The sequence below is a fragment of the Canis lupus genome, chromosome 32, assembly GCF_048164855.1.
Source record: "Canis lupus baileyi chromosome 32, mCanLup2.hap1, whole genome shotgun sequence".
NCBI lineage: Eukaryota > Metazoa > Chordata > Mammalia > Carnivora > Canidae > Canis > Canis lupus.
The window spans coordinates 23,767,976-23,787,076 of record NC_132869.1 but is presented as its reverse complement, the minus strand read 5'-3'; the positions used below and the strand labels follow the sequence as shown (position 1 = coordinate 23,787,076).

Below are 19,101 nucleotides of genomic sequence, written 5' to 3'. Positions count from 1 at the left end.
TCTCTTATCAGTACATGATTAGCCAATATTTTCTCATTCTGTATGTTGCTTTTCATTTTGATTGTCTCTTTTCCTGTGCAGAAGCCTTTTTTTTTTTTTTTTTTTAGTTTGATGTAGTCCCACTTTTGCTTTTTGATGCTTGTGCTTTTGCTATCATATCTAGGACATCACTGCTGCAACCAGTGTCAAGGAGCTTTATCCCTATATTTTCGTATAGAAGTATTATAGTTTCAGATCTTAAGTTGAAATCCTCAATTCATTCTGAGTTGTTTCTTTTGTGCATGGTGTAAGATAATGGTCCAATTTCATTCTTTGGTATGACAGTCCATTTCCCCCAACACCATTTATTGAAGAGACTGTTCTCTTTCCATTGTATATCATTGGCTCATTTGCTGTAAATTAATTGACCATACATTGACCCATAAACCACTGTGGGTTTATTTTTGGAGTTTTTAATCTGTTTATCTTTGTCTATTTTTATGCCACTACCATACAGTTTTGATTACTCTGGGTTTGCAGCATAGTTAGAAATCAGTAGGTGTGATGGTTTTGGCTTTGCTCTTCTTGAACAGAATTGCTTTGGTTATCTGGAGACTTCTATGGCTCTAGACAAACTTAAAGATTTGTTCTTTTTTTGGGGGGAAAATGCATTGGCCTTTTGATGTATATTGCATTGAATCTGTAGGCAACTTTGAGTAATATGGACATTTTGATGTCATTCATCCTTCCAAACCTATAAACAAGGGATATCTTTCCATTTATTTGCATCTTAAATTTCTTCCAGTGAAGTATAGTTTTTAACATGGAGATATTTCACCGCCTTTGTTGAACTTATTTCTAAGCATTTTACTGTTTAGTGCTATTGTGATAGGTTGTTTTCAGATTTTTCATTATTGTACAAAAATGCAACTATTTTTTGCATGTTGATTTTTTTAACATTGCAGAATTTATTAATTCTAGCAATTTTTTGGTGGAATCTTGAGGATTTTCTAAAATATGTAAGACCATTTCCTCTGCAAATAGACCATTGAATTTCTTCCTTTTTGATTTGGCTGACTTTAATCTCTTTTTCCTGCCTGACTGCTCTGACTGGAAATTGCTACTCTTTTATAGAGTGATCTCTTAGAAATAACAGTAAGATAACATTATCCCTCAGGCTCAGGGCCACTCCTATTCCTTCTTCCTTAAGCACTCTTCCTTCATAAATACTTACTTCCCCACTTTACTTATGTCTGCATTCAAATGCTGCTTGCAGAAAGGTTTCTAGGACAACTGTACCTAAGTAGTCTACCACTTTTCTACTGTCCTGTTACTATACCTTAAATTTCCAGCACTTATACTACCTAACATTGCTCATATCAATTTGTTTGATTCTGTAATGAAGATAAGGAACATTAAGATACATGCTTTAGTGATAGATCCTTAACATTTATAACAGTAACTAGTACATATTAAGATATTACCAACTACTTAGACTGAATGAATGGATGGCTATGAAATACTATCACTGTCTCTAATACTGACTAGTTTTTTTTTCCAATAAAATTTTATATCACTTGTGATAAAATCATTTCAAAAACCCGGAAGAACAGGTTTTGTTTCCTGAAACTACCAGTCAAGTTTTCAGCAATAGTAGGTGATTTGAGGAGAATTTAAAACATAGATTATTTAAAAAGTTGTGGGCAGACTGTTGAGATACCACAAAGAATGGTGCCAAACATGAGGTGAGTGGCAACTGGAAGTTACTGGCTCTGAGCTTGAAGGTGGAGGTGAGGAAACCTTGCCAAGAGCCTGGAAAGAGAATCCTGTCAAGAGCTCCCTTGACAGGAACTGTGATGTTGGTTGGAGGGGTGTCCTTGGCCTGAAATGACACTGCATAGGAGGGACCTAGGGAAATAAATATGCTGACCTCACTCTGTTTTATTTCTCTGGTTTCTTGTTGGGCTCTTTAGGACCAAACCCGACCAGAACCCTGAAGGAAAAGGAGATGATTAAATCCACATAAGCTGGCTTCGTTAGCATAGAGCAAAATAAAAAGAAATAGAGTAGATTTAGAAGGGCAAATGGAAGATAGAAAGCATAACTAGAAGATAAGTTACTTATCTTGCATCTCATTAATTGACAGGATGAATACATTTATAGTAATATGACCAGTTTTAGTGTTCTGAACAATCTCCCACTTGACAAGTCCATTCTAATCTTCCAGATGTGCACAGAATGACTTCTCTATAATGATCAGAAGTGTTGCCTTCTGGCTTATGTTTCCTTTGCTCTGGTGCCTGTTGCTTTTTGCTTTTTATGTTTTGGCCCTTGACTGACCAGGCTCTTGGCCTCTCTGGCTTGTATAAACATCTTGATATTAATCCCCTAGTCTGTCCAGCAGGAAGTCTCTGCTCCACTCCAGCACCAGCTCATTCTGAAATGTTACAGATAGTAGAGCAGCTGGACCCTGGTGACATGATTGTGTCTTATCCCTCATTCTCTTGTAGTTAAGAGTTAGTGAGGTTTAGTTGAAGGTTGGTTAGAGGAGAAAGCGATTGAGGGGTGGATAGATATAGCCTCACACTGGACCTGGAACTATTTCCTTGGATGCAGGTCTTGTCCCTGTCTGATCCACTCTGCTAGACCTCTATTTACATTCATAGGTCCAGTTATCTGTTTTGTTTTTTTCTTTTTTCCTGTCCAGGGGCTTCTGTCAGGACCAATGGATGGATGGACTTTTCTACCTGAAGGATCTCACTGTAGACTGAGATAGAGATGATTATTTCTCAATGGGCTAAGGTCAAATTTCACACAGGATGAAAAAAATAGGCTAAGTTGGGAGCACACTGTTTGTATTTTGACTTTTTAAACTTGGATAGTTTTCCGTAAGAGTACACAAAAGTGTCTTTATTTTTTTAACTCTGAAGATATTCCATTTGGTACATATTAACAATGATGTATCCATATAATTGAATGCAGTATATCAAACTAGTTTTTTTTAGACTAATTCTAGTCTTTTAAAATTATAATCCTACCATAATACTTTAGATTTGTTTGTACATATGAGTATACACATAGAAAAAAACTGTGGTATTGTGAAGTCAGTTAAAGGCATTATAGTTTTGACATAATCAAATTAGATAATTCTTTCAACTGTGTAAGCTTGTTCCAGTCTTTATATCACTTTTTTAAAAACTTTTGACAGAGAGTGAGTGAGAGAAACAAGCCAGGGGGAGCAACAGAAGGAGAGGGAGACGCAAGACCACTGCTGAGCAGGGAGCCCAATGCAAGACTTGATCCCAGGGCCCTGAGATCATGCTCTGAGCCAAAACCAAGAGTTGATGATTATTAACTGACTGAGCCACTGGTGCTCATGGTCCTTACATCTTTAAGAGGGATTTGGTGTATATAGGTCCAGAAGCCATCTAGAGTTCTGGAATGTAAAAGTGGCTTGCTTATGGTTGGCTTCACAAAGTCATTCTCCTTGTTTGTTTGGCTAATTACTATTGAACTATCTACTTTATGGTTTTTGAAAGTTTTGACAATTGGGGCAGTTGTCTATTTTTATTTTTTTTAGAAGCAATAAATTTATTTCTTATTGGTGTTCAATTTATCAACATACAGAATAACACCCAGTGCTCATCCCGTCAAGTGCCCCCCTCAGTGCCCGTCACCCATTCACCCCCACCCCCCGCCCTCCTCCCCTTCCACCACCCCTAGTTCATTTCCCAGAGTTAGGAGTCTTTGTTTTGTCTCCCTTTCTGATATTTCCCACACATTTCTTCTCCCTTCCCTTATATTCCCTTTCACTATTATTTATATTCCCCAAATGAATGAGACCATATAATGTTTGTCCTTCTCCAATTGACTTATTTCACTCAGCATAATACCCTCCAGTTCCATCCACGTTAAAGCAAATGGTGGGTATTTGTCATTTCTAATGGCTGAGTAATATTCCATTGTATACATAAACCACATCTTCTTTATCCATTCATCTTTCGATAGACACCGAGGCTCCTTCCACAGTTTGGCTATTGTGGCCATTGCTGCTATAAACATAGGGGTGCAGGTGTCCCGGCGTTTCACAGCATCTGTATCTTTGGGGTAAATCCCCAGCAGTGCAATTGCTGGGTCGTAGGGCAGGTCTATTTTTAACTCTTTGAGGAACCTCCACACAGTTTTCCAGTGTGGCTGCACCAGTTCACATTCCCACCAGCAGTGTAAGAGGGTTCCCTTTTCTCCGCATCCTCTCCAACATTTGTGGTTTCCTGCCTTGTTAATTTTCCCCATTCTCACTGGTGTGAGGTGGTATCTCATTGTGGGTTTGATTTGTATTTCCCTGATGGCAAGTGATGCAGAGCATTTTCTCATGTGCATGTTGGCCATGTCTATGTCTTCCTCTGTGAGATTTCTCTTCATGTCTTTTGCCCATTTCATGATTGGGTTGTTTGTTTCTCTGGTGTTGAGCTTAATAAGTTCTTTATAGATCTTGGAAACTAGCCCTTTGTCTGATACGTCATTTGCAAATATCTTCTCCTATTCTATAGGTTGTCTTTTAGTTTTGTTGACTATATCCTTTGCTGTGCAGAAGCTTCTTATCTTGATGAAGTCCCAATAGTTCATTTTTACTTTTGTTTCTTTTGCCTTCATGGATGTATCTTGTAAGAAGTTACTGTGGCCGAGTTCAAAAAGGGTGTTGCCTGTGTTCTTCTCCAGGATTTTGATGGAATCTTGTCTCACATTAAGATCTTTCATCCATTTTGAGTTTATCTTTGTGTATGGTGAAAGAGAGTGGTCTAGTTTCATTCTTCTGCATGTGGATATCCAATTTTCCCAGCTAGGTTGTCTAATTTGTTGGCATATAGTTTTTCTTAATACTCTTAAAATTATTTGTATTGCTAGGGCGTTGGTTGTTATTTCTCCTCTTTGGTTTATGATTGATTGAAGCGCCCCCCCCCTTCCTTCTTTTTGAGTCTGGCTAAAGGTTTATCAATTTTGTTTATCTTTCCAAAGACCCAGCTCCTGATTTCAATGGTCTATTAATTAGTTTCTGTATCATTTTTTTTCTTCTCTAATCATTATTATTTCCTTCCTTCTGCTGATTTTGGTTTTGTTCTTTTTCTAGCTCCTTTAGGTGTAAGGTTAGGTTATTTATTTAAAATTTTTCTTCTTGCTACTTCAAGAAGCAAGTATTGCTATAAACTTAAAACAGCTTTTGCTGTATCCCAAAGATACTGGACCATTTTTTTCATTTTCATTTCTTTTCATGTGATTCTTTTTTTTTTTTTTTTCTTTTTGGTTTTGGTTTTGACCCAGTCCTAATTGAATAGCCTGTTATTTAACTGCCATGTATTTGTGGTCTTCCTAGATTTTTGTCTTGTGGTTGATTGCTAGTTTTATTGTGTTGTGGTCAGAAAAGCTGTATGTAATGACTTCAATCTTTTTGAATTTGTTGAGACTTGTGGCTTAATATGTGACCTAATCTATAGAATGTTCCATGTGTACTTGAAAAGCATGTGTATTCTGTTTTAGGATGAATGTTCTGAATATATCTGTGAAATCAATCTGTTCTAGTGCATCCAAAGCCAGTTTCCTTGTTGATTTTTCTGTTTGTATGAGCTGTCCATTGATGTAAATGGGGTGTTAAGGTCTGCTACTATTAGTGTATCACTACTGATTACTTCCTTTGTTAGTTATTGCTTTATGTATTTAGGTACTTCTATATAGTGTGCATAAATATTCACAATTGTTATATCTTCTTGTTGTATTGTCCCTTTTATTATACAGTGTCCTCCTTTGTCTCTTGTTATAATCCTTGCCTTAAAATATATTTTATCCAATAAAGGTACTGCTGTCCTGGCTTTCTTTTGACACCCATTTGCATGATAAATGTTTGTTCATTCCATCACTTTCAACCTGCAGGTTTTTTTAGGTCTGAAATGAGTCTCTTGTATATGAGGCAGCATATAGATGGGTCTTTTTTTTTTTTTTTAATTCATTATCCTATGTCTTTGATTAGAGTACTTAGTGCATTTATGTTCAAAGTAATTATTGATAGGTATGTTTATGGCCATTTTGTTACTTGTCTCATTGCTTTCTCTGCTTCCTTTAGCCTATTTGATCTAGTGTCTTTTAAATTTCACTTACTGTGTTCATCTCTCATTGGTTTTTATCTCTTTGTTTAGGATCTCACTGATGTCCCTCACTCCTCAGTCTAGTATGTTTCAGACCATTATTTTAAATTCTCTCTCAGGCATATTTCTTGTCTCGTTTTGCTTAGGTCTTTTGCTATGGTTTTGTCCTGTTCTTTCATTTGGGACATACTGTGTCCTCATTTGTCTGTGCCTGTTTCTATGTGTTAGGAAACTCTGCTATACCTTCTGGTCCTGAAAGCAATGATCCTATGAAGAAGAGGTCCTGCAGAGCAGTGTCCACTGTTCACCAGAACTGGCCTTTCAAGCATATCTCCTGTAACCTGCTGTTGTGTCTTGGCTTATTTCTCCTTCAATTCAATCATATGCTATGGCTCCTGGTGTATTTTGGGCAATGTTTGATTCCTGTGTTAGTGGACCAGACTGGGGCCACTTTGGCCTTGAGTTTAGTCAGACCATGCACTTGCCAGAGATGCAGTAGCACCAAACTGTAGGGTGCTTTCCCTGTGTCATCCCTTGAGAAGCTTTTGTTGGTGAGTGAGGCCTGCAGTTGGACCTCTTCTCTGCCTGCAGCACACTGTTGGGACCTCTGTTTGGTGTGTGTAATTAGATTCCCCTCACCCCAGACCAGAAGGGACTTTGGAGTGGTGCTTGCCCCTGTCACTGTTAGGGCTGCTTGCATACTGCCAGGCTTGTGGCCCCAGTTTGAATGGGCTCCAGCTAAGAGCAGATTGGAGGGGGCTGGCTGTGCAGTGTCCACAAAGTTTGTGTGCCTGTGAGAGGAAATATGCTGCTACCAGGACTGGGCCAATTGGGGTGAAGCATGCAGTTTTAACAAGGTGTGTGCAGGTCCCCCCTTAGAGAGGGCGTGCCACTACTGCCATGACCAAGGCCTCATAAAGCACATGATTGGGAGATGTGGTATTGGTAAAGTTTATGCAGATCTTCTGGGGGAGGAAACCTGTAGTGTAGGGACTGAGGCAAGCATGACTGGAAAAGGCAGCTCTGTCAAGACCCCAGGGTGGGTGCGTGGGTGAAGGGTGAAAGGAAGTACAGGGCTTGGTGTAAAGAAGTTAGTGAATGTCCAGTGTGGCTCCGGTTCCTGCAGGTGGCTATATGTTTATGCTGGGGAGTGGGGGAGGGAAAGAGCATCTACTTGCTCCTTTGTTCCTGGAGAAGTCCCTCAGGGAATCTGCTCTTCCAGATTGTGTTGAATTAAGTTCACCCTCTAAGTTGAAATTCTAACCTCTGGTAGCTATGAAAATGACCTTATTTGGAGATGAGGTCTTTGCAGATAAAAATAAGTTAAGGTCTTTACAGGGAGCTCTAATCCAACATAACTGTTATTCTTATAAGAAGAAAATGCTCTGTGAAGACAGACACATGGGGAGAACAGAGTACTATGACGACTGAGGCAAAGGTTGGAAAGCTACAGCCATAAGCCAAATGACATCTGGCTACCAGAAGCTAGATGAGACAAGGAAAGAGCCTCTCCTAGAGGCTTTAGAGAGAGCATGGCCCTGCCAACACTTTGATCTCATATTTATAGCCTCCAGATATGTGAGAGTAAATTTGTTTTTAAGCCTCTCAGTCTGTGGTAATTTGTTGTAGCAGCCTTTGCTAACAAATACTGTACTCATTCCTACCTCAAAAAGTTTTTGTGAGGGCCAGATGATGTAGTGTATTTGCATATATGTGAAAGCAATCACATACTATAAGGTGAACAAATGGAATGAACATTCCCATTCAGCATGAGGGAGGAATGCATTTTTTCAGCTCGACTCAGTAGGACTAGCACCACGTTTTCTTCCAGCCTGTGACTATTTAATTGGCTACTGCTGGCCATTCTGATGAACCCACCTCACCCCCTTACTCTTAGCACAGATGTAGACTCTCCTGTGGAAGTCCTGTGTTATTTCATTTCCAGAACGTTCTTGTCCTGTGACACTTGATGTTTTCCCACCCTCCAGCTTAGAGTAACTGTGCTAACAATTATTTAGGGGAAATAAGCTGTCTACCAATTCATTCATGAGGAAGGAAAGAAAGTTCTTAAAATCAAGAACTGTAGGTGATTCCTACTTGGAATATTCCTATGAAGAACTTGTACGTAATGTCCCACAGAAGTTAAATTTAACTGGATGGACTTCTGAGAAATGAACTTCATCCTGGAGCCTTCCTCATTGACCTGCCAAATTTGGCACTTTTTTCCAAGTCACCTTAGCTGACTTTCTCTGTTAGTGAGATTATCAAAAAGGCATTCTGCAGGTCTCTGTACCAGAGATGGCTGTGAGATAACCATTTAGAACTTGCTCTATGAATCAGAAGTTACCATACCATGGTATCTTCTTTCTGGGTTAATATGTGGTGAATAGCTTGATGGACAATTCTTGCTCCTAACTTCCATTATCATGTGGTTTTTCCCACTGGCTTGAAGTATTATAGGGTACTAGCAAAGACAACAGATGAAATGAGGAAACAAAAATCCATTTTCTGCCAGAGAGAGAGAGAGAGAGAGAGAGAGAGAGAGAAGATCTAGATAGTGTTTACATTTCACCATTTTCTTCTTGAGCATCTCCTAGTGCTCCTCCCTATGACAAGCATTATATAATGCTTACTGTGTATAATTACAGTGTATCTGTTCTATTTGAAGGGGAGATTTTCCTTGAGGAATGATTAAAATGACCTATCCTTAAGTCCAGCTATGTTTATTCTTTTTAGTAGAGGGTACCCTTCACTAAGGTTATTCAAGGCAGGGTTTCTTTTAGGATTTAGGGGGAAATAATACATAGGAATTCTTGAAGATTTCAGCTTAGAGTTTGGGAAACCATATAGCAATATAGAGCAAAAGCCCAAACAAAGAATAAAAAACTGATTGGTAATGTTCCAATTGGCTATTTATAATAATGTCTAATAACCCTCCAAACACAGTGGCTTACCCAAATGAAGATTTCTCACTTAAAAGTTTGTAGGTCTATTATATCTTTCTTGGGCTTGGCTTGAATTGACTGCCCTTGATAGGGACAATATGGATTCAGATATTTCATGCTTATCTTTCTGTTTTTGGATCAGTATATGAGACCTTTTTCTCATAGTACATCATACACACTTCAAGAAGCTTGCAGGAGACTTGCCAATCCTCCTTAAGGCCTCGGCTTGAAACTGTCACACTGTCCCTTCTATCCTTACTTGGCTAGTCTAAAAAGTGTCTTATTTTTTTTAATTCAATTTCAGAGTGTACAAGCAGGAGGGGGAGCAGGAGAGAGACTCTTAAGTGGACTCTATGCTAAGCCCAACTTGGAGCTCAATCCCATGACCATGAGATCAGAATTTGAGCCAAAAACCAAGAGTCAGATGCTCGGTCTATGTTGCCAACCAGGTACCCCAGAATATCAAGCAGGACCCTGTGCTGAGCATGGAGCTTGACATGGGGCTTGATCTCAGGACTCAGATCATGACATGAGCCAGTACCAAGAGTCAGTCACTCAACTGACTGAGCCACCCAGACGCCCTTTATTCTGAATGAATTTATAGCCAAGCCCATCAATGGGGGTGAGGAAGCATTTTCTTGTACTCAAATGGAAAGCACCTGCAGAGTTATAGGGCAAGGGGCATGGGTTTCTCATGACTGGGAAGAATTGAAGAGTTGAGAATGCTATGTTTGTCAGGTGGTTTCTTAAGAACTTTAGGGGTGGAGATAGAAGAGGATGGTGCAAGGGGCTCGGTGAACATAGATATTATAACTGGTGGCCTAATTATCACCTGTACAAGCTTCTTAGGGTTGCCTACCAAGATGCCACAAACTGTAACCTAACACAACAAAGTCACTGTCATACAGTTGTGGAGTCCACAAGTCCAGAATTTACATACAGGGCCATGTGTCTATGAAACCTTGACTTTTCCTGGCTTCTGGTAGTTTGTGGACAACTGTTGGCATTCCTTGGTTTGTTAGGTGTATAACTCCAATATCTGCCTTTATTATCACATGGAATTTGCCCTGTGTGTCTGTCTTTACATGACCATAATCTTATGAGGATACCAGTCATACTAGATGACAGACCCATACTGCTTCAGTACAACCTCATCTTAAAATAATTATATCTACAATGACCCTATCCAAATAAGGTCATATTCAAAGGCACCAGGAGTTAGAACTTCAACATCCCTTTATAATTTTTTGTGAGTGGGAACATAATGCCATCTACAACTTAATCAGTATAAGCTTTTTATGACCACTATGCCAAATGTTAAGAACTGGAATTGCATCCTTATGCTGTTTTTCTGCTTATCACAAATAGACCTGATGTAGTGAATGTTTTCTTTATAAATAAATGCGAATAATCATTTATAGATATACATATTCCCATTAAGGTAATAGCATTTATTTATTGCATTTATTATTTATTGATCTACTGTTTTAAAGATTTATCTATTTTAGAGCACATTAGCGAGTGAGGAAGAGCAGTGGGAGAGAGAATCCTGAAGCAGATCACCACTGAGCATGGAGCCTGATGTGGATCTAGATCCTAGGACCCTGAGATCATGACCTGACTCAAAAACAAGAGTTGGCTACTTAACCAACTAAGCTACTCATTCACTCCAAGAGTATAGCTTTTAAAAACAGTTGTCTATCTGAATTTTTATGCCAGTAGAAGGAGCTGAGAGGGAGGATACTTTATTTCATAAGATATTTTTTGGAAAAAAATAAGGAACACAAGGTACTGCTCTATTAAAATTCCACAATCATATTGATCACATTTTCTTCAGTAACAATGTTCAATACTGAAAGACAGCATTTTTAAAGTAATTGCTTAAAAAAAATCACTTGTTTTGCAAAATCATTTCAGGCTGCTTCAAGGACATAGAATAAGTCCTAAAGCTGTTTATTAATCTTGCTTTGTCTAATACATGAATATTCCTAGGATATACTTGCTAAGAATCTAATTTTAATTTTCTTTATTAAAATATAGTATTCTGTTGTGATTTCCTCCCCCTCTAAATCCTACCAATCTTTGGACAGGAAATGTCACCTTTGCCTAAACTAGTGGTTCAGCTACCTACTATATATTTTAGCACCTTAGCTCTTAAAAACTCCAGTATTTCTGGTAGTCCTCAAGGACATAGCATATGCTCACAAACAGTGCTCTCAATTTTTACTCAGTTCAAGCTCTGAGTTCATCTTCCCCTTACTAATTTCTCCTACCCTCACAGCTATGCAGAGGGCTTGCAGTGAGGTGCTTTCTAGTCCTCATAGGACATTGCTGATGTTCTTGATCCTAGGGACCTCTTCTGATGTGCCCCAAACTTCCCAACCTTAGGAGTTCCAACATGGTCTGGCTTACCCTGGGGCCTCACTGTATATTGTACATGAGAAGGGAGTGTTTTCCTCTTCCCCAATCTATAAAGTGCTTTGAACTTTGAGCTGCTAAAGTCTACCATGGGGCCAGCTTCAATGTCCTCTTGGAACCCAGCTTAGAGGGCTGTTTTCCTTTATGAAAAAATTTTCTTACTGTGATAAGAATTCATAATGTGAAATCTACCCTCTACTAATTAAGTGCATGGGATAATGCTGACTATGGGCATGCTCTTGAACAGAGGATCTTTAGAAATTAACATAACTGAAATTGTATACCTATTAAACAGTAATTACCCATTCTGCTTTTCCTTTAGCCCTTGGAAACCACCATTCTACTATTCGAGTTGGACAAATTTACTCATGTAAATCATGTAATATTTGTGCTTAGTAACTAGCTTGTTTCATTTAGCACAATGTCCTCCGGGTTCATCCATGTGGTCACATAGGGCAGTATTTCTTCCTTCTTTTTTGAAGTTTATTTTTAAGACTGAGTGATCTATTATGTGTACATACCACATTTTATCTACCTGTTGATGGACATTTGGGTTATTTCCATGTGTTTACTATTGTGAATAATCTATAACGAATGTATGGTGCAGTTATCTCTTCAAGATCCTGCTTTAAGTTCTGGTTATATACATCCCATCAGCAATGGGATTACTGGGTTATATAGTAACTCAATTTTCATTCTTAGGAGCTTTCATACTGTTTTCCGTAGGGACTATGTCATTTTACACTCTTATTAACAGTATACAAGGGTTCCAATTTCTTTGTATTCTTACCAAAACTTGTCTTAAAAATAGCAATCATTGTAAAAGGTATAAGGCATTCTCTCATTGTGATTTTGATTTGCAGTTCCCCGATTACAAACTAAAATGAAAAGTTTTAACATACTAATTTTAAAATTATAAATGTTGGCCACTGGCAATTTCTCTTTGGAGAAATTAAGACCTGAGTTGCTAAGATTACCCTGGGATGCTTGTCCTCATAGAATCCAGTTTGAGTGCTGTCCTACCCACTTTCCCCTCATCTCAAATGTATGTACAAAGTTCTTATTCTCCTGCAACAAAATTTCAAAAACAATTTGAAGAAAAATAATGTAAAGTTTAAAAATAAGGATACCCTTAACAAAACTTCTGAAGGTCACATGCTAATCAATTTATTGGTCATATCTGAATATCTTTGTATGCTTGTATTTTTAAAAATTCACTACTTTAATATATAAAACATCAAAATAATAGAATAATAGAAACTTGGGAATAGTTCTGAGAGGAAACTATTGCTGGTGACAACAGCAGAGGTTGGGTAAAAAAATGTCCAACTCTGAGAAGAACAGACACCTAGTTGGAGCCTGATTAACTTGACTGATAGGCCTAAATGAAATTCAAATCTTAACTCTCTGACCTACTAATGTGTGGGTAGGATGCTGTTTTTTTGTTTTGTTTTGTTTTTTTTGTTTTTTTGTTTTTTAACCAAATATGAAGATAAAGTAGAGTGATACAAAAATGTTATGAACTTAATTTCTGGGAGTAATCTAAGTCTGGAAGTCAGGGACCTCAGCTACGATCTTGGATTTGATAACAACCCTCCGTGATATTCAGATAAGCCACATGCCTTCCTTGTGCTTCACTTTCCTCATATGTAAAATAAGACTATTTGCCCTGCCTCTTCCTCATGGTGGATGTGAGAATAGCATGTGGCTAGTTAATGTAAAAAGGTTCTGAAATAAGCAGAATGAGGATAACTGACCAAGTGACCAGTGCTGTGGTTGTTGTTTTCTGTTAGTCTTGGTTTATTTAGAAGATGGGTATGGCTTCTGTTGACTCTAGATGTCTCTCTCAATCAGTCTATGAATGATCAAGGGCATTTCACCTTGGAGGCATAAGTCCTCTTATTCTTCACCTTTCTACTTTATGGGGTGAAGCTAGACTGGTTGGTCTTCCAGATAGCTCCAACAGACCTCTCAGTTGTGGGAAGAGTAAAAGAGAAGATTGTGGTATTATTGGGGGAAAAAAAAAAACAAAACTTGTTGTGGCTCTTATTTCTATTGGAGAAAAACAGTGTTGACAATAGAAACTGTTGGTCTCATTAGGCTAATACTAACAAAATTAAAATGTAAGAACAATGGCTATGTCATTGGAGGCATTTCTCATTTTGGCAGAAAATGAAAGATCTGAAAATCTGTGACCTGAGCAGATGTTAAAATATCACTAGGTCAAGGGAGAATATACATGGAAATTTCTTTAATGAAGGGCAGGAAGGTTGACTTTTTGGATAAATATTTGTTATGGAGTTAAGAAATTTGGGTTTGCCTTGTAGGGATATAAGTGTTCCTTTCTAGTTCTCTATCTTCCTATCATCGAGTACTTACCTAGTCCATGGACTTGATCTTCACACTGACTCTATGAGGTAGATGTTTTCTTCCAGATAGAGAATCTGGGTCCCAGAGTTGTTTGTACATGTCAAACACTCCATAAATATTGGAGCCCCTAGTCCATCCCATGGCTAACTCTGAATCAGACTACAATTTTCTTTTCTCCGATGACTTAAGTGAGAACTATTGATGAGCTTTTATAATCAGACCTTTCTTTTACTGCCATGCTTAGTGGAAGAAATGATGAGCTATTCTGTTTTAAACTGTGACCTAAAGGTTCTCTCTAGGAGGTTCTGGGCAAGTGAAAAACCCATGAAATTACTTCATGACTAACTCATTTAGCATAGCCTAATTTTTGTATTTATGGGTTGCATTTATATTTCAGAATCAAATCAATTTATGCAGACTTTATGGGGTAAAGATCGGAGGAATGGCAGATCTATGGACACATAAACATAGGGATTATATTTGGGTTGAGCCTTAGAAAACAAAGCTTTTAGAAGAAAACAATGGGAATGGGGGTGCTGAAAGAAGAGCATTCATGCTAGGACTAGAATAATTCATAGAGTCATGGTGATACAGTGTACTGGGTGGGCATGCATTTGGGTATAGCACAGGGTATATTTGTAAGATAGCAGAAGATGCTAAAAGTATAACTTGGAGGCCAAGTTTGAAGAGTTTTGAATGCCATTCATAAAGGTCTAGACTTAGATCATGTATTCACTCAGGTACCCATTCATACACTTAAACATTAAACTCCTAATGTATGCTAGGTCTTGTGTTAGAACTTGGTCATATAGATACCATTTTGGTTCTGAAGATCTGGTGTTAGGAACCCATTAATGTTGTTGAAAGGAGTATGAATAGAGTTGTGTGGGAAGATGTAGAGAAGGAAGTTAGAACTAATGGAAGCTGGAAGGGTTTTCCAGAGGAGGCACTAAGAATTTCAAAGGATGAATAAGTATTAGACAGAGTATGAGTTGCTAAGTGGAGAAGGCAGAACAGGAAGAGAGCCCAGCATGTAGAGAAGCATGAAGATAGGAAAAATGTGATCCTTAGAGGGAACACCTAGTAGGATAGACTGTGTAGAATAGAGCTGGAGTTGGAATCCAAGGCCAATCTTAGAGGCTGGAGATTAAGTTCAATTATCTAGACAATCACACTTACGTAATAAAGCCCTAATACAAACTCTCAACACTGAAGTTGAAGTGAGCTTCCTGGGTTGACCATACTTGATGTGTATTACCACACACTGATGCTGTGAGGATGTTGCATTCCAAGGACAATTAAAGCTCCATGCTTGGAATCCTCCTAGACTCTGCCCTATGCCTCTCTTCCTTTGGCTGGTTCCTGTTTTCCTTTGCCTGTAGAAATGTAATGATGAGTAAAATAGGTTTCAGTGAATTCTGGGAATTTTCTGACAAATTATCGAACTGAGGAAGGCTATAGGAAACTCCCAAACCTGTAGTTGGTGTCAGAAGTGAGGATCTTTTCGTGGGGACTCATCCATCTACCCTTATAGTTATTCCTGAATTTGTGGCAGTTGGAAGTCAGGAGTCATGGGCTAAGTGGTCAGTCTGGAGTACTGTAGTCTCAACCTTGCATTTAGTTAACCCTGGGTAAATTTTATAATAAAAGCTCTGTTGAGAGACATGAAAACTTTAATTCAAAGACAGCAGGAATGGAAATGAGAGATTGGATTCAAGAAACATTTTAGGGATGGAACCAATAGAATTTGATTAGATGTGTGATTATGTGGGAATTTGGTTTGGGCTGGAAAGGGGAAGGAGGAAAATGGGTTTGTTCAGAATACTTAGCATTTGAATATGCTTATGCATCTGCCATTAAAAAACAGTTCAATAAAAACCATTCCTTGAAGCCATATCAACTCCCACCAAGCAAACTGGCTTATGGTTCTATGCTTTATAACTTAGCCTCTCTAATAGAGTTGTCAATATTGCCATTCTTATTTTTAAATTTTCAGTCATTTTTCAAGTCCGTCTCGTCTGGATTTTACTAACACTACCTAACTACTCTTGGTAATGTCAGAAACTTTGTTTGTTTTTTTTGTAAGAAACTTACTTATTTGTAATATTTCATGAAGAATTTTGAGTCCTTAGATAACCTTGAAACTTCTCATCTTTTTCTTAAACGTTGGTCTCTTGAAGTTTAATACTTTTTCCTGATTTTCTATGTACCTAACTTACCTTTTTTTTTTTATTTTTATTTATTTATGATAGTCACACAGAGAGAGAGAGAGAGAGAGAGAGAGAGAGAGAGAGGCAGAGACACAAGCAGGCTCCATGCACCAGGAGCCCGACGTGGGATTCGATCCCAGGTCTCCAGGATCGCGCCCTGGGCCAAAGGCAGGCGCCAAACCGCTGCGCCACCCAGGGATCCCTAACTTACCTTTTTATGCCAGCTCCTTTCCACTAAAAACCTCTAGATGTTGGTATTCATCAGCATTGTTGGTTTTTTTTTTTTTTTTTTTTTTCTCCTTTCACTTTGTCTTTTAAAAACCGTTGATTTTTCTTGGCTTAAAATACCAGTAACTTCTAAATTTATTTTTATACCATGTAATCTTGCTTAGCTTTAGACTCCTATATCTAACATTCTGTTACAACGTCATCTTGGGTATCCCATAGTTCTCCTAAATCAAACATGTTCCAGAGAGAGCACTCTTTACCCCAGCACTTTTACCTGGTTGATCATCTTTCCTACCAACCTATCATCTTTTCCTCCTACAGAAGCCTGTCATATGGCAGTCATTATTTACTGACCCTCCATCACTATTCATCTTTGCCTTCTAACCATTATCACATTTGCTAATTCAACTTCAAAATCTACCCTGTTATTTATTTCCACTGTGATTACCTCCTGCAGGTCAGGACTTGTCCTGCTGACTACAAAGGTGGTTCGAGAGGGTCTTGTTGCTTTGACTTTTTGTTCACCAATCCCAATCCATTCTCCCCACAATGTCCAGAGGAATACAATTAAAATGTAAATATGTCTACACTAAATAAAAATCTCAAGTACCCTCTACTGTATTTAGAAAAGACAGTCTCTTAAGATCTTGAATAATCTGGCCCCAAAAGAGTTCTCCACCCTCATCCCTCAGAACTTCCCTTCTTACATTGCTCACTATGTCATACCTCCCTGGTGTTCTTCCCATTTCTCAAATGAATCAATATCTTTACTACTTAAAAGCTTTTGGACTTGGTATTCCTTTTCCTAGAATACTCCCCCACACCTCCACTCCTGCTGTGTCCTATTTATCTTTTGGGTCTTGGTTTAAGTCTTTCTATACTCCCTGTAAGAGATTAGACTATGTTCTTTTTAACAACCATAAGATGGGCAGCCCTGATGGCTCAGTGGTTTAGCACTGCCTTCAGCCCAGGGTGGGATCCTGGAGTCCTGGGATTGAGTCCCATGTCAGGCTCCCTGCATGGAGCCTTCTCCCTTTGTCTGTGTCTCTGCCTCTCTTCATAATAAATAAATAAAATCTTAAAAAAAAAATAACGACCCTAAGATATGAGAAACTTTTTTTTTAACAACTTCATTTCTAATGTGAGTTGCCAAGGAAACTCTTAGTCAACTCTTAGTCACTCTTTCAGTTTGAAAGAGACTGGATTATTGAGTAGTATACTAATTTGAACCTGAGATCTGTAACTGAGGTAGAGGAGAAGCATGGGGAGGATTGTGATCCTGTTCTTAAATGCATCTGCCTGGAAATGATACATCATTTCTGCCTACATTTCATTGGTGAAGGCTCTGGCATAGGCAACTTTAAGGGACCAGGGAAGTATCATTTTCTCATAGGCCTGGAAGGAGAAGAGATCTGGCAATGTTGGTGATCTGAACCCTGGGATTGTCAGTGGACACTCACTACCTTAGTTCTTCATTAGATCTCCCAGCACTCTGTTCGATTTTTTTAATTGTATATCTCAGAATTGGAACACATCCACAAGTACATATAATTTTCATGTTTGAACTCCATGTTTGAAGTCCATGACTATTCATCACTTTTTTATACATTGTGCTTATCACAATGTCTAGAATATGGTAGATATTCAGTAAATATTTGGTGAAGAATAATCTGCATGTGTAGAAAAGCCTTTGATACACAGTAGGAAATTGGAAACTCAGGTCTAGAACAGGTTAGAGATCATTCTTCTGTCTCCTGGGCAGTTTTGAGTTTTTGCTGTTTGTTTTAGTGTTCTATATTTTTTTTCCTCAAGGCTATGTCTCTGAGGATGACTCTAAAGAATACAATGTAATTTGTTAACATATAGTCTACCTTAAAATAGATTACAATGTGAGAACTTTGTAAAAGTTTAATTCTACTTATCCCAGCTTCCCATTCTTAGTACTATTGTCAAATATTCTACTCTACATGTGTTATAATCACAATATGCTGTTTATTTTGGCAGATATAAAGATAATGTGATATTGACAGAAAGATAGCGGCCTAATACACAGCTGCCGAAAACTAAAAGCAACTCACATTCTTTTTAGTTAGTAAATGAATAAACAATTGTGGTTCATCCATATGATGAAATACTATTTAACAATAAAGAGATTAAATTAGTGTTACATGTAGAAGAAGCATGGATATTGCATGAAATATGCTAAAAGAAACCTAAACACAAAAGATGACATATTATAAGATTCCATTTATGTGACATTCTGGAAAAGCCAAACTATGGGGACAGAAATGAGATCAGTGCTGGACTTGGGTTGGAGAAGCAAACGACTACAGAAAAGAATGAGGGAATTGGTTATAAAAGTCTATATGCTTCTTAGTCATCAAACTCTATACATAAAAAGTATGTGTGAGTGAATTTTACTGTATCAACCCAGCATATACACATATTCACATGTATATATACACATATTTTTAATTCCTTAAATGTTTTCCTGTTTGCTCTTTTCATTCCTTTCTTGCCTTCGTTGTATCTGATGAAAAATTAAATTTTGTTCTCAGTATAGTATCTCTCTTTGTAATGTGTCTCCCACCTGCCTCTGCCCCCATGGTTACTCGAGTTATTTTGTGTTTTGTGGTAGGTTTGTTTGTTTTAACAATTTGACTATAATGTTCCCAAATGTGGTTTTCTTGGAATTCTTTACCAATTTATCACTTGGACTTATTCTCTACCAGTTTTTATCACTGCTTTATTTTTGGTAACTTGTAATGACCTGTAGTCAATTGACTGATTCTTTCTTCTGCAGTCTATAAATTA

General features: G+C 38.0%; 1 long non-coding RNA gene across 3 annotated transcripts in view; it reads right to left on the bottom strand.

Moving 5' to 3' along the window:
• The window catches only part of LOC140622935 (uncharacterized), a 94,396-nt gene extending 79,207 nt beyond the window's left edge, over positions 1 to 15,189 (bottom strand). Inside the window, exon 1 of one of the 3 annotated variants that reach the window (XR_012022592.1) lies at positions 15,029 to 15,189. This is a non-coding gene — a long non-coding RNA (uncharacterized lncRNA). The remainder of the gene's footprint in view (positions 1 to 15,028) is intronic. The other 2 variants (XR_012022590.1, XR_012022591.1) reach the window with 2 other exon arrangements.
• Positions 15,190 to 19,101: the final 3,912 nt, after the last annotated feature.